At 37.4% G+C, this 24,143-nt stretch overlaps 1 protein-coding gene across 1 annotated transcript in view; it reads right to left on the bottom strand.

The window, feature by feature from the left end:
- The window catches only part of Mei4 (meiotic double-stranded break formation protein 4), a 150,852-nt gene that overhangs the window by 70,283 nt on the left and 56,426 nt on the right, over positions 1 to 24,143 (bottom strand). The gene's annotated exons all lie outside the window — the stretch shown is intronic.

The raw sequence follows: 24,143 nt of genomic DNA, 5'->3' as shown, positions 1-24,143 counted from the left end.
GGGTATGCCCTTGGAGGGAGTTACAGTACTCTTCTTTGTTCTTTCTCTTCCATTTCCTTGTCGAGGTGGATCTCATGCCTCTGTCAAAGGTTGCAGTAAAGATATACATTGAAAGCCCAATCAACACAGCTGGACAGTTATGGACTAGAATTTCTAAATATGAGTCTAAAAACCTTTCTATCATATGTCGCAGAGAACCAATAACACATGCACTGCATATATAAGTATATGTATGCATACCTAAGTTCTTCTCATCGCATCTGCTATATTGTATACATCCACAAGCATTGCTCCTGTTACTCCACAGCTGAAAGATCTAGCCTGGGCATGTCTTGGTTGTTTGACAGAGGAGAGAGTACAATAATATAGCACCCAACAGTTTAGCATCTTAGAGTCGTATGATACTCTGTAAAAAGACATCTGAATAGCACTAGTAAAATGGAACCACATTTCCTTGTCTAAAAAATCAAGAGCAACAAATACAAAGCTAGAAGACTATACATATACCACAGCATATCCCAAGCATAATTTATGTGCATGTTTGGTTGTGAGCTATTGTTTTTGTCCTGTATTTATTAACTATTCCTTTATCTTGCCAGTACAGCAATAAAAGCTGGGCTATATTTTCTCCTTACATATAGCAATTTGAGGGCAGGCCAGATGAAAGAGCAATGAGAGGCCAGGGCATCGTGACTTCATTGGAGAAAGCTTGCCCTCTGAAGACATGGAAAATTGATTCTGTTTCAGGGCCTTAGGAAAATGTTTAATAACCTACTCTGGTAATCTTCTCTAATGCTCTAACAACTTGTTCTGTCAAAAGAAATCTTTAAGTCTGTAGAATGGAAAAATACTGTACTTATCTTGTTCTTAGGATGAATGGAAAAGGGGGCTAACTTATTAGGTTTTGATTTTCTTGTACTTGGAATTCCTGGGAACTGATCCTTAAGATACCTGCCCTTATCTTTCCATAAACCTATTCCTTACGTGAGTGATCCTGGTTCTCAAAATCTATGTTATGAGAAGCCATAATCAAAATATCTAGTGTTTCTATTATAAACAATTATTAGTAAGTAATAACTTTTACCGGTCTTATTTCCTCACTTTTCATAAAAATGTGGTACTCTAATTAATATTCAAATAGAATAAAATATAATTTAAAAATTAACTCGCGCTCTTTTCATTGCCTGCCAAAGGTAATGCTCCAGAAATAAAGTATTTTTTTTAATTTTGTATTAGATATTTTTAATTTACATTTCAAATGTTATCCTCTTTCCTAGTTTCCCCTCTGAAAATCCCCTATCCCCTTATCCCTCCCCCTGCCCCCCAACCCACCCACTCCCACTTCCTAGCCCTAGCATTCCCCTATACTGGGGCATAGAACTTTCACAGGACCAAGAGCCTCTCCTCCCACTGATGACCGACTAGGCCATCCTCTGCTACATATGCAGCTGGAGCCATGAGTATGTCACAGAGAAGATTCTTCAAACATACACTTTTATATCAAATGTATAACTGAAAATAAATGAACAGAATATTATCTAAATTGGGAGGTTGGAAAGTTCATGAAACTTAAATGGGTCACTCTGAATAAGAAACATATAGTAAAGAAGAGTGACCACTCAAAGAACCAAGGATTACTATTTCATCCACATTCAAAGCACAACAGCCACAGAAATTCAAAGGGTGGAACGAGAAAATTCTGTTATGTTTCTGGGATGTATCGAATCTCGCTCTTTACTTTTCCAATAATATTGTGTCATTCATCTCTTGAATGACACAATATTATTATCTTCCATTATAGTAAAAATATCTGCTTCTATTTTATTGTATTTTTGATATATAATAATAAGAGTTAAAAACAACTTATTGTTCATCAGAATCTGAATGATAAATTTATAGTCAAATTTCCTATGCTAAGTAATTACAATTAAATATTCATACAACTTTCTGAGCAGAAAAACCATACCTTATAAGTGATTTAGCCCCATACATCACAGTCCCAAATGATGGAATTTATAAATGTTAAAATCAGAAATGCTTTATCAAGATTCAATAAGACTAGGCATAAACCCAACATCCCTTGGAGGCCAGCTCTTTTCTGAAGGTGAAATGCAGGAGCAGTGGATCTGGGGAAGAGAGAAGGTAGGACTGGGCTGGGAGGAGAGAAGAAAGGGGAGGCTGCGGTCCAGATGGATTGTATGAGAGAAGAATAAAAAACAAAAATCTGAAATGCCTCAGATCCCTTGAGGCTAAGATTCTGAAATGTCAAAATTCCCAAACACTAATTCTGGGGGAAAATCTTTAACAGATAATAATCTGCCTCTTTAAGACAGGATTTATTTGACTAATAAAGAAAAATTAAAACTAAACCTCAAAGGTAGACTGACATTCCCTCAAGACACCACGCTGAAAGTTCACAAGATTCCATGTGGGCTTCAGCTATGTCAACTTGTATATCAAGATATGATGCTGTGTGACCTGCTACATATTAGTTTGCAGTACTCTGATGTGGTTTCCCTTCCCCCACCCTGGAACCTGCTTGCTCTAGGGTGGAGTTTCCTGCTCATTCGTTCTGCCACGCCCACTGCTGGACCCTGTTGCTTTGCTGCTTAGAGGCACACACGTGTTCGTCCTGCTACTGGACCCCAAGTTACTTGGCGGGAAATCGGGTTCCCTCCCCCTTCCTTTATAACTGAGTGTCTGAAAAAAGTAAAATGGAGCTTTGATCAGAATGTTGTCTTAGCTACATTTCATTCTCTCGCCACCTAGCCCCTCTTCTCTTCCAGGTTTCCAAAATGCCTTTCCAGGCTAGAACCCAGGCTGTGATCTGCTGGCCGGACACAACACTCTGACATATCCTGGACATGAGAGAACCACCACATTGTCCAACTCCCATTCTGTTCCAAGGCTTCCATATTCCTGCCCTCTCTACATCCTTTCTTATGGGAACCACACTTTTGTATAGCATTAGCACAAAGACTAATTATTGAGAAAACCCTGATGCAATCCCCTTCCCAACTAGTAGTTTTGCCTTTAATCATTAGTTTGAGTTCTGTAAGACCTTTAAGCACGTTAACTTTCCTGATATCGTATTTTTTCCCGATCAGCCTAAATAAACTCCAACTTAATGAATTTTTGCCACTGTTTCTCTTAAGATTCATTGAAACATAAGGCATGACAGGATATTCCATAGGCTACTTTACACAATAAAGCTAATTAATGATAAGACAAATGTTTGCAAACTTAAGCACACACACACACACACACACACACACACACACACACATACACAATAATAATAATCACACAGGCCTAAAAGTAATGATCAGATCAGGTAAATTATTCATAAAGAGTAGTTCAAATATAAAAATGAATCATCATGTCACCATGATTGGCAATTCTCTGCAGTGAGCATTGAAACTGTACTTATCTGAAACATAATAGGCAAAAGCTGGGCCCCTGGCACGTGCTTTAAAAACAAAAGGTCAACCATCAACACAGAGATCTAGATTCTGATTTGTCATAAGACAGGCTGGAAAATCCATATTATTTGTTCTTTCTAGGCTCTTAGAAAATAAGATGGTGTGTCCCTGCCCTCAGATACTTTTCTCTTTCAGCCTGGTCCATTAAGATTCACACTCTGCTAGAAAGAACCTTCACTGATACACCCCAAATAATGCCAGGTTTCTTGATATATTTGTTCTATGTGAAATAAACCAAGTATTCTATGTACAGTCATAAGTACTATATAGATATATATTATATGAATTATGTATATATACATTATATGTCTGAGCAATATTTTAGCCTATAAGTGTTCAACATTTAGGATTTTAATAATTTAAACTGTTTATTTTAGGGATGTAAGTGGTAGAAATTTTTATCTTTCATGATTTCAACTTTAGCACGTATGGTACTTGTAACTATATCTTTTGAGATTATGATTATCAGTGTTAAAACGCATTTTATTAACATATTATACCAAAAATCATGACAGTTTAAGTATAACTAATACTATATCAGATAAAAATGACAAGTGATTATGTCAGAAGATCTTATTTTCATACTATGACATATGAAAGCTTCTCAATCCAGGTAAACTTCACAATTCCATGGGAAGTCTTAAAAAAGACTGTCATTGCTAAATTCTACCCTCTGAATATCATAATGTTCTGCAGTGAACCCTGGACATGCTTATTGTTTGAAGCTAAATGATCCCAATACATAGTAAAGCACGTGAATTACCAGCTGCTAAAGTATTCCAGGACTGGCTTAACCATACTATCTTAGGACAAGTTCAGGTTAAAAAAAAAATAAACCTATCCATCAGCTCAACTACAACTGGGATTTCTTTTGCGGGGAAGGAACACTGTGGGGAAAGGAGCAATTGTGCAGGAGAGTTGAGAGAGGTGAGGAATGAGTCTCACCAATGGCTACCTCCATGGTTCTGTCAGAAGTTTCTTTTCTCTGTTGGGAACCGTGGGAAATTTTGTTTCTATCATTGTATTGTCGTTGATATTTTTCTTAAAATGGGATTTTTTTAAACTTTCGTCACAACTCAACATTTTGTCAGTGCTTGGATTGCTCAACCCAAAACCACTGTGTTCCCCAACAGCTGACTCAGATTTGTGTCCTAATTCTAAATTCCCAAAGAAGCAATTATGCCTGCTCATGTTTCCTTTAAGCAACCTCATTTGTTTTTTTTTTTTGTTTTTTTTTTGTTTTTTTTTTAATTTTTAATATTTTTATTGGTTATTTTCCTCAATTACATTTCCAATGCTATCCCAAAAGTCCCCCATACCCTCCCCCCCCACTCCCCTACCCACCCACTCCCACTTTTTGGCCCTGGCGTTCCCCTGTACTGGGGCATATAAAGTTTGCAAGTCCAATGGGCCTCTCTTTCCAGTGATGGCCGACTAGGCCATCTTTTGATCCATATGTCTCGTCTTAGAATTGGGAACAAAACATCCATGGAAGGAGTTACAGAGACAAAGTTTGGAGCTGTGACAAAAGGATAGACCATCTAGAGACTGCCATATCCAGGGATCCATCGCATAATCAGCTTCCAAACGCTGACACCATTGCATACACTAGCAAGATTTTGCTGAAAGGACCCAGATATATCTGTCTCTTGTGAGACTAGGCCGGGGCCTAGCAAACACAGAAGTGGATGCTCACAGTCAGCTATTGGATGGATCACAGGGCTCCCAGTGGAGGAGCTAGAGAAATTACCCAAGGAGCTAAAGGGACCTGCAACCCTATAGGTGGAGCAACCTCATTTGTAATTAAATGAATCAGAGAAAAATGTGGGTTCAGATAGAGCCACCTAAACACAGTTTGAAGCGTTACTTTGGATCAAGAAATATTTTCTTAAGTCATCTCAAACAGGCTAAGTAGAATCTAAGGATTCCAGTTTTCCCATCTTGGTATACATATTTCACCACACTGATTCTGTCTACTTTATCACATTCTGCGGCCTCAGATTATGACACATGCAGCTCACTCTTATGCATAATCAGCCAGACTTTTGCATGCTCCACCCTGGCTCAGCATTCCCAGGAGTCAGCCATCATCAGCTGAGTTCTCTAGCTCTTTTGTGGATTTCCTACTCAGGCTGTAAGTTGTCACACTTGTAATAATTACATAAATATTAGCCCTAAAGAGTTGGAATGAAACGTATCTGGGGTTAATGCTGGCTTCCAAGCTGCACTAATGCACAATAGGTTTACAAACATTTCAGATACAGAACAAATTTTTATCACCAAAAGTTCTTCCAAAGAGGTCTGGGAACTTTCTATTTTCCAGGTGATGCTGTACTGTACTGAAAGTTTTCTAAAATATAATAGTAAAATAACTACATACATATTTATTTTCTTCATTTTTAAGAAATATATCAGTTATATATCAGTATAACTTAATATAAATGGAAAATATGTAAAGAGCAGATAAGATCAAATCACATAATACATAATTAAGAGGACATGAGTTCAGATATGATCTAAAATGCAAGAATGCCCACACACTTACATAACCCTAGCTGTATTAGGGAGGAGAAAGGATGACCCCTGTGCTTGTTAATTACAAGCCCATCCCCAAGGTCAGGGACAGACCCGATCTCAGTTAAAGAGGAACAAGGTAGGAAATACCCCTGCCTCCACATGCACACCTATAAACATACACCATATTTACATAATACCCCAGTCTCCATATGTACACATGTGCATATACCTCATTCTTACACAATGCACACATACCCTACAGAGAGACACAGTATATATCAAATGTATTCTGTAAATATGATGAGTTCCCAATTTACAAGATAGATCCTATTGTCATTATTTCAAGATTATTTCAAGTTCAGGGAGTGGTGCCTATTCTTACTGACTTACCTCAAACTCTTCTGCTCACACATCTGAAGTATGAAACTGGCTAGAGAACTATGTCCATAGGAATTATGCTCAATGAACAAACAGTTTATCAGCACTATTTCTGAAGAAATGTGCAAATACTTCAAGCATTTCATATTTTGGCTTCAATTTTTTTCTGAAAGAATGGACTACTTCCTAAAAAAAAAAAACAGTTGTATCGAAACATATAACAGCAGCAAATAAGCATTTCATATAGAGGTCTTTCATTTTTCACTGTAGTCTTTCCCACACTCCACATGTTACACTGAGACTCAATTGAGGACTTGATTTGTCAAACACATACTAAAGCATAAGATATTCTGGGTTTTTTTGTGGATTTCAAAGGAATCATATATAAGAGATTAATTGTATGATCATAAAGTTAGCTTTAGAAACAGTGCTAAGGTACTCACAAGGACACACATTTTGTAGATCTTTTTATTTTTGTAATTTTCAAGGGAATAGCATAAAACAAAGAGATGAATGTCTAACCTTCTAGTTGGTTTTAGCTAAATACATTGCCATACTTGTTTATAAATTTGACATGAAAATTTTACCATCTCCACATTTGTTAGATCTAGTACATGTACCAACTCAGGATCATTACATCAATCAATTTGATGTTCTGAGTATCAAATTCAAGTTTGGTATTTCTAGAAGACAAACTTTATAAAGTACCCTGACTTCATACTGTCTAAAAATGTCCTTATTTTTTTTTCACCTCTGTAAGACAAGTTTTAGGGATAAAATATAACTGGTTGTTTACTTTTATTTATTTGCTTGGTTTTTCTTTCTATTTTTTCCATCCTGAATATCCCTGAATTACAAGGTTCAGTTTGAGAAATTGGCCATACAGCTGGGTACATTTCCTTTTGAAAGATCGGATGTTCTCTCTAGTTGAAATTTCAAGAAAAAAAAAAAAAACATGAGGTGTTGGTCAATTAATTTCTGACAAACACAGGTCAAGTCTTCCTAGCACCTTTACCTCTACAGAATAAACTTCACCATTGAACTGGTAGTTACTCTGCATGCTACCAAAGGAGAAAAGCCAAGCAGGCTACAAACACTTCTGTGTACAATGGTGACTTGCCTGCAAGCTATGTTGATACAATGTTGGCACAGAGCCTGCAGGAGTAACCAAAAATGCCTGCCCTGGATTAAGGCCCACTCTTGGTTCAAATTCCTATCTAACTTGTTCTTCCTGCGTTTTTCCTAACTCTGTTAGTTAGTCTAAGCTATATTTGTCAGATGATTCGTACCTGAGACCCAAGGATCCCTTATGAAGAAGAATAAGCTGAAATGAATAATTTGTTGGCTCACCCTAACGTCAACACTAACAATTTCTCTCTATCAAAGCCTGGTGGCACATATTTATGCAATCTTCCACATACTTTATTTATTCTGTTTCATTTTATATAACTACACTAGATAATCACCTGTCATTCAAAAAAGAATGGAGGGCTGGTGAGATGGCTCAGTGGGTAAGAGCACCCGACTGCCCTTCCGAAGGTTCAGAGTTCAAATCCCAGCAACCACATGGTGGCTCATAACCATCTGTAACTCGATCTGACGCCCTCTTCTGGAGTGTCTGAAGACAGCTACAGTGTACTTACATGTAATAAATAAATAAATCTTATTAAAAAAAAAAGGAAAAGAAAAGCCAAACAAAACAAAAAACAAACAAAAAAAGAATGGAGGGAAGGAAAAATAAACGTGTCTAGTTTTGTCCTCTCATTACCTTCAATTCTAGTCTTCATTTCTAAAATGTTATTTTTGTTGAATTTCTTTTTTTCAATTGAGTATTTATTTCATTTACATTTCCAATGCTATCCCAAAAGTTCCCCACACGCTCCCCAACAGACTCCCCCACCCACCCACTCCCACCCCTTGGCCCTGTCGCTCCGCTGTACTGAGGCATATAAAGTTTGCACAACCAAAGGGCCTCTCTTTCCACTGATGGCCAACTAGGCCATATTCTGATTCATATGCAGCTAGAGACACGAGCTCCAGGGGGGTACTGGTTAGTTCATATTGTTGTTCCACCTACAGGATTACAGATCCCTTTAGCTCCTTGGGTATTTTCTCTAGCTCCTCCATTGGGGGCCCTGTGATCCATGCAATAGCTGACTGTGACTGTGAGCATCCACTTCTGTGTTTGCTAGTCCCCGGCATAGTCTCACAAGAGACAGCTATATCTGGGTCCTTTCAGCAAAATCTTGCTAGTGTATGCAATGGTGTCAGCGTTTGGAAGCTGATTATGGATTGGATCCCTGGATATGGCAGTCTCTAGATGGTTCATCCTTTCATCACAGCTCCAAACTTTGTCTCTGTAACTCCTTCCATGGGTGTTTTGTTCCCAATTCTAAGAAAGGGCAAAGTGTCCACACTTTGGTCTTCATTCTTCTTGAGTTTCATGCGTTTAGCAAATTGTATCTTATATCTTGGGTATCCTAAGTTTCTGGGCTAATATCCACTTATCAGTGAGTACATATTGTGTGAGTTCCTTTGTGATTGGGTTACCTCACTCAGGATGATGCCCTCTAGGTCCATCCATTTGCCTAGGAATTTCATAAATTCATTCATTTTAATAGCTGAGTAGTACTCCATTGTGTAAATGTACCGCATTTTCTGTATCCATTCCTCTGTTGAGGGGCATCTGGGTTCTTTCCAGCTTCTGGCTATTATAAATAAGGCTGTTATGAACATAGTGGAGCATGTGTCCTTACCAGTTGGGACATCTTCTGGATATATGCCCAGGAGAGGTATTGTGGGATCCTCCAGTAGTACTATGTCCAATTTCCTGAGGAACCACCAGACTGATTTCCAGAGTGGTTGTACAAGCTTGCAATCCCACCAACAATGGAGGAGGAGTGTTCCTCTTTCTCCACATCCTTGCCAGCATCTGCTGTCACTTGAATTTTTGATCTTAGCCGTTCTGACTGGTGTGAGGTGGAATCTCAGGGTTGTTTTGATTTGCATTTCCCTGATGATTAAGGATGTTGAACATTTTTTCAGGTGCTTCTCAGCCATTCGGTATTCCTCAGGTGAGAATTCTTTGTTCAGCTCTGAGCCCCATTTTTTAATGGGGTAATTTGATTTTCTGGAGTCCACCTTCTTGAGTTATTTATATATATTGGATATTAGTCCCCTATTTGATTTAGGATAGGTAAAGATCCTTTCCCAATCTGTTGGTGGTCTTTTTGTCTTATTGACAGTGTCTTTTGCCTTGCAGAAGCTTTGCAACTTTATGAGGTCCCATTATAAAGTATGGAACATGGGCTGGAAAGAAGGCTCAGTGGTTAAGAGCACTGGCTGCTCTTCCAGAGATCCTGAGCTCACTCCCCAGCAACCACATGGTGGCTCACAACCATCTGTAATGGACCTGATACCCTCCTCTGTTGTGTCTGAAGACAGCTAATGTGTACTTATATATAAAATAAATAAATCTTTTAAAAAATAATTATGGAACATATTGATACCTCTGATTACTAAATTATTCATCCTAAGCAGGCATGGATATTTGGAGATTTATTTTGAACACATCTTCACAATAGTTTTAGTGATTATTTGACACTAACATATCATCTCTCACTCCACAAAGACAGCTACCTCTAACACTAAAATGAGAACATTTGCACAAAGGTTGACAAATTTACAAAGTACTTCCATGAATAACATTTTATTATCTTCTAATCCATTTTTCAAATGATAAAATGTAGACTGAGGGAGCCTATGCAACTTTCTAGTGAGTGAAGGCTTTCTCATTTCCTAGTAGGAATCCCTACTAATTTCCTGAATTCTACACTATCCATATTCCAAATATTTACTGGTAGGAAAGTAGTTGTATGGGTGCCTGATGTGACAAAGGCAAGCTGGGTGGCAGGAAGCACTATCAGTAGATTCTCCTGAGCCTCAGTCCTTAAGGATGCTTGTATGCTTTATAAATGACTTCAGTTACTCACTAGAAAAAGGAGAATAAATATCACTAGAAAAAGGAGAATAAATATCACTAGAAAAAGGAGAATAAATAGGAAATGCCTATGACAACAACTGAACAATATCCATGTGGGCATTATATCCTCATTTCCATTTACCTTGGGGTAGAAAAACAGAAAATTTGCCAGCCAATATGGGATTCTGAAAAGGTAATGTATGGCAAGTCAATTAATTTTGGCATTTACATTTAACAGTGCTCAGCACCAGGTTCCTTGCTGATAACTTAGCAGATTGCAGCTTTGTTTTTAAAGGCTTTGTAATGACCTCTGTGACTGAGCTGCAGTTCTGCAAGCTTTAATTGACACTTGCACCTAAGAATGTACAGTGTTTCCTCAGTGTTAATTCCCTTGGCATTTAATTAATTTATGGAAAACGAAGCCTCAGGTTCATAGATTTGAAGTGCATCTAGAAAATATGTTAATCTATTTTTACATTGAATTGGTATACAACCTTTCTAAAAAGTATGCCCCAGTTGCTGAGTCAGGCTGTGACTGTAATCATTGTTGAAAAAGAATAGTCAGCAAATGATAGGTGCTGTTGAACAATTTCACACAGAGGGTAAGCAAGCAACATAATAAGATACCAGTGTTCAGTGCAACATAGAGATGCGTTAAGTGCCTCACACGCTAAATACAAAATAAAACGACAGCGTCTTCTGCCAGTTACGAGGCAGGATGTGTGTTTGTACACATATTTGTGTACGGATGCTTAAATACGATGCCTTTTAGCATAGTGATGACAGCCCAGATCACCTCTCATCTCTCAAATTACCTGTGACACCATTAGAATCATCCTATCCTTGAAATCCAGTATATCTGGTGGGGTGCATCATGGACCAAAGATCAAAACAGTATTGATTTCACATCAGCTAGGATATACATCATAAAGTGTTCTACACTTAAATTTTCTAAAGTGATTTTTCCTAATTTATCTTTGTTAGGTAAATTAAGGTGTTTCAGATTTATTTTCAAAAATAAAACATCTTTTAATTTAAAATTGAGAATTTTATATGCAAACTGTACTTACATCATTTCCATGCCTCTTTTTCCCCCTTCTCCAGTGTCCCCAAACTGCTCTCAAATTCCTGTTGTAACTTTCTTTAATTATACTTGTGTGTTCATGTGCAGGTGTATGTGTGTGTGCATGCATGTATACATGCGTGTGTGTGTGTGTGTGTGTGCACACATGCACACGTGTATGGGCACGCCCAAGTGTTGCATATAGTCTACTGCATCCACATACTGTTGCCCACATGTGTTTTATGTGTTTTATGGAGGGCTGGCCACTTGGGAGTAGATAATCTATCAGAGGACTCAGACCTGGATATTACTGATCTCTTTCTCTCAGTAGACACTTTTATTTCCTGTAGCTCTTCATATAGGTGTTGGGTCATATGAAATTTCCTCATCCACCCTGACATGCCATCTAATAGTGGTGTACTGAAGGTTTTGTTTAGGTAACCATATTTTTGAGATTTCATGAGTAAGGCTTCCCTATCATTTATAGAAGACATTATTTCACAGCAGATGCCCTGGTCTACTGGCTCTTAACATCTTTTCATATAAGTAAGAGCAAAACTATGCACCAAAACCCATGTATTTGTACTTAACTATACTCAAATATTAGTTGATGTGCATTAGTGATTAAATGTTACAAATTAATTTTACTAAAAAATTATGACAAGTTCACATTGGAACTATCTAATATCTGTCATTTGGTTCCACTTGATGTTCCATTTCAGAAAATAAAACAGAACAAAACAAAACAAAATAAAATCCAGGCCCAACCAACCATAACAAAAACCTTAGACTACACCTGAAAGACAAGTAAAATAAAACAAAGCAAAACAAAACAATTTCTCCTTTTGGACTGAAAAAGAGAAGACTGTGTACTTCATAATAAATCATTTTTAGAATTTAAGAGTAAAACCCACTATGAAACAAATCGTTGAATCTCTAAAAAAGACCCTGGACTTCTATGGGACGCAGCCACAAGTAAAGCTTTGGGAAGGTACCAACTGTCTTGTTCAAAGAAAAGTACTTATAACTCAAATACTTAAAGTTAGATCTGGGGTCTTCATGGCTGCTCTCGTAGGAATATTGTATCATCTCTTTGCATCTCAGTTTTCATATCTGTAATGCAGGAAAACCATTTTCCCAGACTGTGGCTAAAATTACACCTACTGATCATTTCAAAGTAGTTAGCAAGAACTCAGGGAATGTAGGTCTAAGAAATTAGAAGTTGGAATCAAAATCTGTTAATGAGGTGTTTCTAAAGCTTAATGTCTGTATGAAATACCTGGGGACCTTATTAAAATACAGATTGAAATTCTATTGTTCTGAGATAGGGGCTCAAAAGCCTGTATTTTTTTTAAAATTACAATTTTAAATTTAAAATTTTTAAATTTAATTTAAATTTTTTAAATTTAAAATTTTTTAAAATTTAAAATTTAAAAAAACCTTGTAAAACCTTTTACAAGGTTTCCGGCGATGCGCGCATGGCTGATCCCTTAACCATATTCTGAGTATTGCAAGGTTAATGCACATTAAAGCAGGAGCCAGCATGCACGTGCTGTGGGAAAGAACAGCTTGCCTTTGCAAACGCTACCCACAATGATGTGGGGTTTTGTAATTAAAAAAAGGAAAAGGGAAGTAGAACCTCTGTTTATAGCTGTCATGGCCATCTATACCTTCATATAATATATTACTAGGAGATTGGCATTAATGCCATTAATAATGCTTTACCTTAATATGTTACTTAGTTTTTAAAAAAAGAATAAAATGATTATGGAACTATTTGTGTTCATGAGTATGGCTCGTGGATTGAATTTGGTAATTTTGCCAAGATCTTGACATGCTCTTATATACTTCTGTGTTTTGTTTTTGTTTTTGTTTTTGTTTTCTTGTTCCTTGATTTTTTTTTGTCTGTTTGTTTTGTCTTATTTTTTTTTTTTTATGGTTCTGGGAATAGAATCTAAGGACTTCTGAGGCAAGCATTCCTGCTGAGTTATACCCCAGCCTTTGAAACCCTCTTTTCCTTTGGTCTTAAGCAAATCAAAAATATAACCAAATTAGATAATGAAATATTAAAAAATGTACAATGCCCACTAATTTGCTTAGCTATACAGGGCCCCAGCATTAACTCAAAGATGAACCTACTCATTTTTAAATTTAATTTGTGTGTGTGATATGTGGCTGTATGTATTGTGATATGTGTGTGTATGTGTGTATATGTATATAAGTCTGTGTGTCTGTGTGCATTTGTGTGTATATATGCATGTGAGCATGATATGTGAGTGCAGATATGTTTGTCCCACGGCTAATGTATGGAATCACAGAATGACTTCCAGAAGTCAGTTAGTTCTCTCCTTTCCTGCTGTGATCCACTGTTGAACTCACTTCTTCAATGCAAGCCCTTTACCCACCGAGCCACCCAGCTGGCCTTTCACCTGGTTTTGTGTGAGTACAGTAAAGAGCAGCAACACACTGAGATTTAAAACAGCTAAAGCAAATGTATGACAATAGCACCAAGTTATCTAGTTATGCATTCATATGAAATGACTGTAACCTATACCATCATTCAGTTCTGACCTTATGAAGCCCGAGTAACATGCAGCAGCTCTGAATGCATCCTTGGTGTAGAAAAGTCTTCCTTTCTTGCTTTCTACACCAATACTTTCCTAAATTTCCCACTAAGGTGATGGCTTCTAATTCATTGATTTATTTTCAGTAATTGCCATCTGTTATTCAGTAATTGCCACATAGAGTGGTTTTGCCAGGCTCCAGACACTGCCCCCTTTCTATTTGTAATTTGCTTTCTAATTATTTATAGACAAACAAACAAACAAAAGCATTCATCTCTACTACCTCTAAAATTTACCTCATGGCCAGTGCCCTGTCTTGAGCTCCACATTATAATACTGATTGATGGTTGGCTATACTATCTGTCTTACAGTTATGCCCCAGTCATTATTAAAGTTTGGGTAAGAATGGAGACCTGGGCTATGCTTCCTCTTGGCCCAGGACACCTCTTCATGCAGAAGTTATCAAAACCTTGAAGCAATGCTTATTTTTCTCTGTCTTCTCTATCTCAAACCCACAGTCAAGTGCTATAAATCTCCTTCCTTAATACTTATGTTCACAGTATTTTTAATAGTATCCAACACATTCATGTTATGATCCAGAGCTATGCTTATTTCCAAGAAGGTAGTACTGTACCCCTTTCCCCATCACTCTATTTAAAGTGTTCTTGTATGACTGGTTTGGTATTTACCTTCATCACTTTACATAGCATACCTAGTTTTCCATTTTGGATGGTTAGAATTGACTGCTGTCAGCACTTAAACATATTTATTAAGTAACTTCTTTACCTGCTTGCACTTACTAGCCAACACATCTGTTGGAACCTACTTCTACAGAAGACCAGCTGAAACAACTAGCCTCGTGGGACTGACTGAGCAACTACTATATTCTTGCACCTCCTATTCACAGTTGACCATTGTTGGGTTAGTTGTACTACAGAATGTAAATCTTCACAATAAAATTCCCTCAAGATAGAGAGACATTCCATAAGTTCTGTGACACTAGAGAACCCTGACTAATACAACTGGTCATTTTTAATTTTGCCTAAATCACTATTCATTATTTTTCGTATCATTATAACTACTCATACACAGCAACATCTTAAAGAATATTATATTTTCCTATTTTCCTGCTTAATATTGATCAGGTTAATTCAGTAAGCACTTAATAAAAACTCACCCCTACTTAGTTTCAAAATATGCATACACTTTACATATTCCACCAATAGAATTTTCTTAATTCCTACTAGTTTCTGATTGAACAGAAAGCAGGAATGGTTGCTTTCTCTGCTTAGTGCCCAGATGTCACTCTGAAGTCTCCTGTCAGCAGAATCCTATCTCATCATTTCTCGGTGGTTAGAATTTCATACTTTTTTATTTTGTTTCCTTTGTTAATTCATTTATCAAAAAATAACACCCAGCAACATCCAAGAAAGTTGCCTAGCTGGTATCTTTTTAATTGTTTGTTTGTTTGTTTTGAATACATCCCAACCACAATTTGTCCTCCATCCTTGCCATTCTCCCCATTCCCACCTCTCTCCCACATCTAATCCTCCTCTGTTTTCCTTCAGAAATGAACAGTTCCCCAAGGAACATCTACCAAATACAGTATAACAAGCTCAATTAGACTAGGCACAAACCCTCATATCAAGGCTGGGCAAGGCAACCCAGCAGGTATAAAAGGGTCTAAGAGCAGATAAAAAGAGTAGGGAACACCCCCACTCCCACTGTTAGTGGTGAGTGGGTACCTTTTAAGACAATGAGACACAATACATCTGAAACTCTATTCAAATTAACATTAACAGGAAAGAAACAAAGATTGAAAACAAACAGTAAGTGTCGGAATTGTAGATGCTCCCATGGTTCTAAATTCTTCCACTATAGTATTTGAAAGTTCTGATTTGTTTATATTCCTGGCATTCTACTGGAAAACTATGGTGGGATTTTGTTTTAAGTTTTCTCTTTTCTATCTGGGAGCATACAGGAAATTGATTTTTCTTTGTCTTAGTGTTATGGAGTTTCACAATGATGGCTTTAATATACACTCCATTTTCATGAAAGTACTAGATATGTAGTAGGTTTTCAGTTTTGAATCGCACTGTGTCATTTTTAGGAAGATCTTGAAGTATTTTCTATCATTATTCCCACCTTTTATTTTTCTCAGCCCCCCTCTCTGGACATTGTCCCATCCAAACACTGCTCTACAGGCAGACTCTGATTCTTGCTTCTGTTTCCATATATCCCCCTTTCCTTGCTTGTACTTTCTGGGAGGCTTTCCTAGCTGACCTTCTAACTTTTTAATTTGTATATTTTATCAATATGTTCTTACATTTTAAAAGGTCTTTTTTATTTCATTTAAAAAAATGAAGAACCTTATTCTTTTTAGTGCTCTGCAAAGCATGTTTTTAATCTTCCTGAAAATATTAAATTGCATACGTATTTGCACATTTTAAGTGTCAGGATTTTCCTGCTTTTTCTGGTTCCCTCATACTGTTTTCAAGATCATTATTTTCCTATTAAAATCCTTCTTCAGAAAATCGAAATACTGAATTATATGCTAATATTTAAGAGCAAAGATTAAAGGTCGATTAGCAAGTCTTGGGTTTTTTTTGTAAAGGTTGATGTGATCTAAGTTCTCTCCTTTTCTGAACCATCTGTAGTAGAACACACATGGTTTTCCTCTTGGGACAGTCATTTTTCTTTTTCCAGAGAAATGTTCCTACAGGCCATGTGAGTAACTACACTACACCACTTCTCTACTTCTAACCAATAATATTGATGTTGCTCAAAGTGAGGTTTTGAATCCCAAAACAATCAATGACTCCCATCACCTAACAACTTAATTCCAAAGTATTTTGCAAAAATCATACATTTAAGCCATGTTGTACTTGAATTTTCAAGGAAAAAAACCTAGCTCAAATCTCCTTAATTGTTAACACAATGCACTGAAACCTATGACTGGAAATCTATAAATTTTGTAGGCCTCAGGGTTGACTTAACCTAGTTCTGGATCAAATGTATTTCATTCCCTGGGCTTTATTCTCCTTCACATGACTGTCTAACCCATTAGATATAGGAAGATGACTGTAAGATCCCAGCTTTACATCACGACATGAGAGAGCAACATGGAGAATGCAAGACCTACCTCTCTGTATACACCACAGAATGAAAGCACCAGAAAGCCAGAGGGAATCCTCCTGGGACTCAGCCAAGGATGCACTATATGTCTATTCTTGACAGTGGGGATGATGTTAGGACTAACTAGATCACAGAACTATGGAAAAGATAAATGGCTATGTGTAGACATGTGTACCCATTTTAATAAATCTAGAGAACTATACCGGAAAACAAATACTAAGTAGGTGAAGTAGTCAGGAAATTAAAAGTCTTCCAAAAAGATATCCACATTAAATCCCAGGAACTTGTGAGATTGATGCTACCTGAAGAGGGAAAATTCTTTACAGCAGTGATTAACTTAGTGACCTAGAGATGAAGAACTATGAGTGATGCAGAGACAAGTTTTCATTTATTTTCATCTATAAAGCTTCAAGAGAATTAAAAATACACTTCATAAAAAATGTTAAAACACAAGGAAAATTGTTTTAATTTAGATACAATGATAACCATATATTTTATATTCAGTTTGAAAGGACATTGTGAGCCTGGGCATGAAATTATAAAGTTTCCAAGCTACAGTTACTTAGAGCCAAGTAAGAAAGCAAGGTGCTTCTCCATTGGATGGCAGAGCAGGGCATTTTCTTTTCTTTTCTGCTATCTATAAGTATGAATATCTGCAGCACTTACCAAAGCAAATTGCAAATATTCTCATTATGAAATTGAGAGAAATATTACTAAGGTGTTTGTTTCCCAGGGAATATATTTTAGCCCATAAATATGAGTTGGCTTCTTTCATTTGCATCTAGGAAAACTGCACAACTAATTTTTAAAACTAAAATGGAAATATGATACAGTCCACAGAAGAATATGTCATCATACACTTAGATTTGAGATGCAGTCTTTTCATTACGAGTTAATTGAGTATGTTGAATGACACTTTTAACTTGTCTGACCTCTGTTTGGACATCTAGAAACGGAAGATAGCACTAATAGCCATTACATGGTGCTGAGTTGTGGTCAGAACAGATAACAGACTCTCAGTGTGAGTGCTTTTGAAGCTCTAAGGTAGATTATGAATTCAGACTGCTATTAATTATCTTAGAGATACTGAGATGAACAGTGTGTTCTGAAATTAAATTGAGCACAGTGCTGTTCTGGATATTTCCTCTTCATCAACCTGCACATTGAAAGCAAAAATTACTGCAAAAAAATCTAAAACTACTGTTTATATACTGAGGCAGTTTACAAAATGAGCACATAGATTGTACCTTATGACACAAATGTTTATTAAATAATTACAATATTAAATGAGAACTACAAAACGTAATCCTGCATTTAACAATTGGCTCTATGCATAGGTGGAAATGAGTCATGGAACCTGTGGTTCTTTGAATTAAAATAGTCTACAAAGGCCAGTATTTTGAATGTTTAGTCATAATTGGTACTGTGTTTGAGAAACATTAGTGTAGCCTTATAGAGGTTAGGCCTAGATTAAGTGTGGTCTTGTTGGGAGTAGGTGTGACCTTGTTGGAGGTGGTATGTCTCTAGGAGTGGACTTTGAGAATTCAAAAACCCACAGTAGCCCCCTCCCCCTCTCTCTCTCCATCCCTCTCTCTGTCTGCTCAGCTATTTCTCCAGATCAATGTCTGCCTGTCTGCATCCATGCTCCCTGTCATGATAATAGTGGATTGACCCTCTAAAACTATAAGCCAGTCCTTAATTCAACGTTTTCTTTTATAAAAGTTGTCTTGGTCATCTGTCTCTTCAGAGCAACAGAGCAGTGACTAAGACAGAATCTTAATCTTAAATTCCACTAACTTTTCCCCCCCCTGAGGAATAATGTAAAACAAAGCCAACTTAGTCTAGATTTTTAAATTTTTTAAAATCCTTCTGGCACACTCTAAACATTGTTGATAAATGCCTATGACAGAACCAAAAATGATAGAAGATAGCAAAGGCTTTGAGAAGGAACAAAGGAATCAGAACAAAAGCTGGGGCTTTACGGCAAGGATGCCTTACCTAGCAGTAATGAAGTGCATAACCAATGCTACTGCCTGTACAGCGTCAAATTAAAGATCATCATGTTGCTTCCCTGGCAACACCATTATGACAAAAATTAATTTTAAGATATAACTAAGACACACACTGATAGGGAAAAGGAGATTTGCTTCATGAAGACTACTTCAGACTTATCCATAAATTGCTTGAAATTAGTCTGAGCAAATATCAAATATCATTCTGATTCCAGCACAAGAGGAAAAAAAAGAATGTGTGCGCATGAGCACGCACACACACACACACACACACACACACACCAAACAAACAAATGATAAAAACAGTCCTCTCTGAGGAAATCATGAACTATAACATTTTAGATCAGAGCCATGACATGATGGAAATTTCCAGGAAGAGACCGGTGAAAACAGTCAGTGAAATGGACACTCAAATAGTTAATTCATGGTAGAATTTCATAATTAAAATAGAAGGAAAGAAATCTGATGAGATCCTACTAGACACTGCAAGCTGCAGCTGTGGAAGATTAGTGAGTGTTTTCATGCACAACGTGTAATTATGTGACAAATGCAAGCATGCCAGGAATGTATGTACCGTGTCAGGAAGCCATGCACACTGCTAGGAAAGGAACTCATGGTCCTCAAATGTACGGGGGCACAGGAGACATAAGTGGTCCTGTAGTTTTATCCTCTTTTCAGGGAAAATGAGTCCTCATTGGAGGTCTGGAGACACAGCCCAGCAAAGAAGAGGACTTCCTTCTTTGCAAGGGACCCAGGCAGTTCCCTCATCCACATGGAGGCTGACACTGTAATTTCCCCTCCAGAGGGCTCAATGCATCCTTTCTTCTTCAGTCACAGCATCTACATGGTACACATCTATAAACAGAGGCAAAACCAGCCCTACAGATAAGATAAAAATAAATACACTTTTAAAAATTATTTTTAAAGGAGAGAGTCCTCACTGGGATACTAGTGTGAGCTCAGGTAGAAAAGAGCACGGGTTTACCTTCCAAGAAGAAACGGAGAGACATGAAGTTTTATTAACTGTGTCTATGATGCTAACTAGCATGCTATTTTCTCAGTGAAGATTACCAGCAGTCCTATGATGCAGTCACATTTCTTAGTTCTACTTTATAGACATGCAAGCTAGGTAACATATGCAAGATCACAACTAGTAATTAGAGCTTCAGTTTTACTTATTTAAGCCGTAGATCTGTGTTTAACACATCAGTTTTGGGTTTCATTGTTACTGTTAATTTTTGAGGTTTCATTTCTTTCTAATGTAGGCACTCCCCTTTACATTGTCTTTTTCTGAAAGCTTTTTGGTGAAATCCATGCATATTGGTAAGTTTTCATTCACATGAGATACTTTTTAAATTTCTCATGCTTTTCTATTTGCTCCTTGTGATTGCTAAATGATTCTTCAATTTCTACATCCTTATAAATTCTCCCATTTTACTTATTTTTATTCAATTCTACCTGTAATACACGGTAGCTAGAAAAGATACACTGAGTGATTTAAAACCTTTACAATCACCCGGGATTGTTCCATGACTCGTTTATGATTTATTCTGGAGGACCCTGTAAGTGTGCTTGAGAAGAACAAGCATTCTTCATCTGCTGAGGGGAGAGCTCTGTCAATGCCAGCTAAAACCATTTGGCCTACACTGCTGCTCAAGTGGACGGTTCCGTTATTGACCTTCTCTCCAGATGTGCTATCCGTTACTGTAAATGAAGCATTAATGTCTACTAAGAAGAGAGAACAAAGCCCCACATTAGCAGAGGGAATGCAACAGTAAAGATCAGAACAAAACAAAAAGGAAAGTAAAAAAGTGGGCAACAGAACCACTTTAAAAATAAAACTGATGTAAATTTTCTATGATGGGAATGATCAAATCTTAAAAGCACGAAGAAAAATTAAGTCTAAGGAGATACACAGGATGTCTCAGGCATAAAATGGATATTAAAATACTATGATATGAACACTCTTAACAAACTGAGCAACAGAATAAATGGATGAACTCTCAGAAAAGAAAAACTGAGACAATACTGGATGAAGAAGAAACAGAAAGTATAGACAGGCTAATTCAAAAGAGGGTAAGCAGTAAGAATGATGAAAAATCTTGTCAACAACCCCTTCCTATTTTTATAATGTTGAATATAAAGATGAATTTTATAAAAAGAAAATCAAAGACACAAAACAAAGACTCAAAACTAATTGTTCTCGATCACTTTCTAAATACAGAAACCATTTCAAGATATATCTGACTTTTATCATAGGTCACCAAAAGCATGGGAGATACTTTATGAAAAGACAGTTACTCAGGTAGCTTCTTTGACGTTAAAGGCCTTAATGGAACGCAAGCCAAACACAAAAACATAATTAAATGATCAAATATCATGTTCACTTAAAATGAATCCTAAGGATGGAGGGAATGTTCAATTCATGACAGCCAATTAACATGATATAACAGGCTAGCAGAGAGAAAGAGAGAGAGAGAGAGAGAGAGAGAGAGAGAGAGAGAGAGAGAGAGAGAGAGAGAGAGAGAGAGAAGTCTCAATATATATGGGAAAAGCATTTGACACATGACTAAAACAAAACAGACACTGTAGGGTGCCATCCTAACGAAAGAAAAGAAATGTGAAAAAGCCTACAGCTAAAACACTTGAGAGGCAGAGGTAGGCAGATTTCTGAGTTCGAGACCAACCTGGTCTACAGAGTGAGTTCCAGGACAGCCAGAGCTACACAGAGAAACCCAGTCTTGAAAAAAAAAACAGAAAAAAAATTAATAATCAATAAACTTCAAAATATTTTCAAGAAGGCAGGGATGCTCAGTCTTTCAGTCTTCCCACTGTTTTCACCATGTTATTCTAGATCTAGTCAGAGTAACCAAAAAAATAGAAAAAGAGAGAGAGACAGAGACAGAGAGAGACAGAGAGAGACAGAGAGAGACAGAAAGACAGAAAGAAGGAAAGAGAGAAAGAAAGAGAGAAAGGAAGGAAGGAAGGAAGGAAGGAAGGAAGGAAGGAAGGAAGCAAGGAAGGAAGGAAGCAAGGAAGGAAGGAAGCAAGGAAGAAAGAAAGAAAGAAAGAAAGAAAGAAAGAAAGAAAGAAAGAAAGAAAGAAAGAAAGAAAGGAAGGAAGGAAGGAAGAAAGAAAACGAGAGAGAGAGAGAGAGAGAGAGAGAGAGAGAGAGAGAGAAACATGGGAGAGGGAGGCGCAGAGAGCTGGCCCCTCCCTGTCAGCTTCTTTCTGTATCCCAGCAAGCTCTAGGCCCCCTACATTTGTTTTCCTTTTTCAGTTGCTGTGACATAAACAGGCTGTGGAAAAACTGCATTACATGTTTACATGTAGTAAGTAATTCACTATAAGTATGGATTGGCTTTGCTTACAGATTACAAATTAGAAAAAAAGTAGATCAATAGGAACATCTACTCTGGTGATTTTTTTTTTTCTGAATCTTAGACCTATATGAATAGGAATTCCATAGGGTCCCAAATGTATTAGAGGGGCATACAGATCAAATACTCTGAACATGTTCCATTTTCTTTCTACTAACCAATGAGTAGAAATAGGTGCCTATGTCCCTGTCTGTAATATCTCCCTAGGAAGCTCTGGAGAAGGAGATGTAGACTTGGAAAGTATTCCAATATATCCTCTTTTTCTACAGATGGGTAGTTGTGTACAAAGTCTCCCCTACCACGTGCCCTTGGACATTGGGATATCTCTGGTCCATGGACCTTAAGAAAGGAACAACTATTTTTTTTTCTACACAAGGGCCTGGCCTAAGTGGCCTCAGTAGCAATCATGGCAGAAAGTTTCCAAGCCAAAGCTGCTCCAGGAAGAGTTGGATTGTTGCTTACTGTTGTAAGTTCAGTATTTCCTAAATACTCCATAAACTCTGCCAAGTACTGCCAATAAAGGAAGCGTATTCAGGAGAGCCTCCAGTGGCAGCAGAGAGGCCCACCAGGCAAAGCAGAAGCCACTCATTGTTAGGGCCAGGAAAACAAGAAAGTATTAAAACACAGAGATCCTGAAGTCAGACTTGTTAAATCAGAAGTTCTAAGTACCTGGGGAGATTAGCCTTGGTAATGGCTTCCTGTCTTTGAGTAAGAGTATCTAGTAGCTAATCTTAAGTCCCTGGTCCTGCTTTTCCACCCCAGATACCACACCCTTGGTCTTCCCTAGGTCTGCCACTGGCCTGGTCCCCATGACCAGGCAATCTCCAAAAATGGTAGATGATACTGTTGGTAGCTAAGAGTATTCTTGCAGAATGTCCACTTTTCCTCCCAGTTAGATACCCCTGCTCCACCAAGGACAGCTTTATGTCTCTTTCCTTGAAAATCTATATTCTCTGTACTGCTTCATATTGCAGATGCTACTTGTTGCAACCTTGAACCCTTGTCATGAAGGTTGTATAGTGAGATCTAATAGGGAAGGCAGAGATAATATTATAATGGCTCTAATCTATATAAGATGTTCCTTAGACAACTATTCCTTACCAGTTAATTCTTCTTGATAAATAAAAAATAATAATGTGCAGATATAAGACATCAGATCTCAACATAGAGTGGCATTTACTTACAACAAACAGAGATAGACCCATTATGTTTTAAGCTAAAACTTGAATGATGACCAAATACCTAGAATCCATATGGGAAGGGTGTCTTGTTTATTCGAGTCACTTCAGCAACTATCAAAAAGCCTGAAATCCCAGGTTCATCATTCTTGAGACCAGCCATACAGGCCAGAAACAGGAAGATGATGCCAAAGATAATTTTGAGCCTTTCAACATATTCTAATGGACTTTACTTTGGACATTTATACCAGACTGTTCCAGCTTCTGGTTCCCTGCCTAGGGCTTGTAATGTTAATAACTTTTGTCTTTACTTTCCCCTCACATCCCTTTCCAGAGAGCAGGTGTAAGAAACTTTCTCAAAAAAGTACCAATATGGAGGACCTTCAGCATTAGTGTTTATCTGGATAGGACTGCAACTTTTGACCAACAGCAAATAAGCAAAATCAAGAGAA

Source organism: Mus caroli, unplaced genomic scaffold (assembly GCF_978045245.1).
Source record: "Mus caroli unplaced genomic scaffold, Mus_caroli_1 scaffold_11, whole genome shotgun sequence".
Classification (NCBI taxonomy): domain Eukaryota; kingdom Metazoa; phylum Chordata; class Mammalia; order Rodentia; family Muridae; genus Mus; species Mus caroli.
Note: the sequence above shows the minus strand (reverse complement) of the source record. Positions and strands in the feature narration are given on the sequence as shown.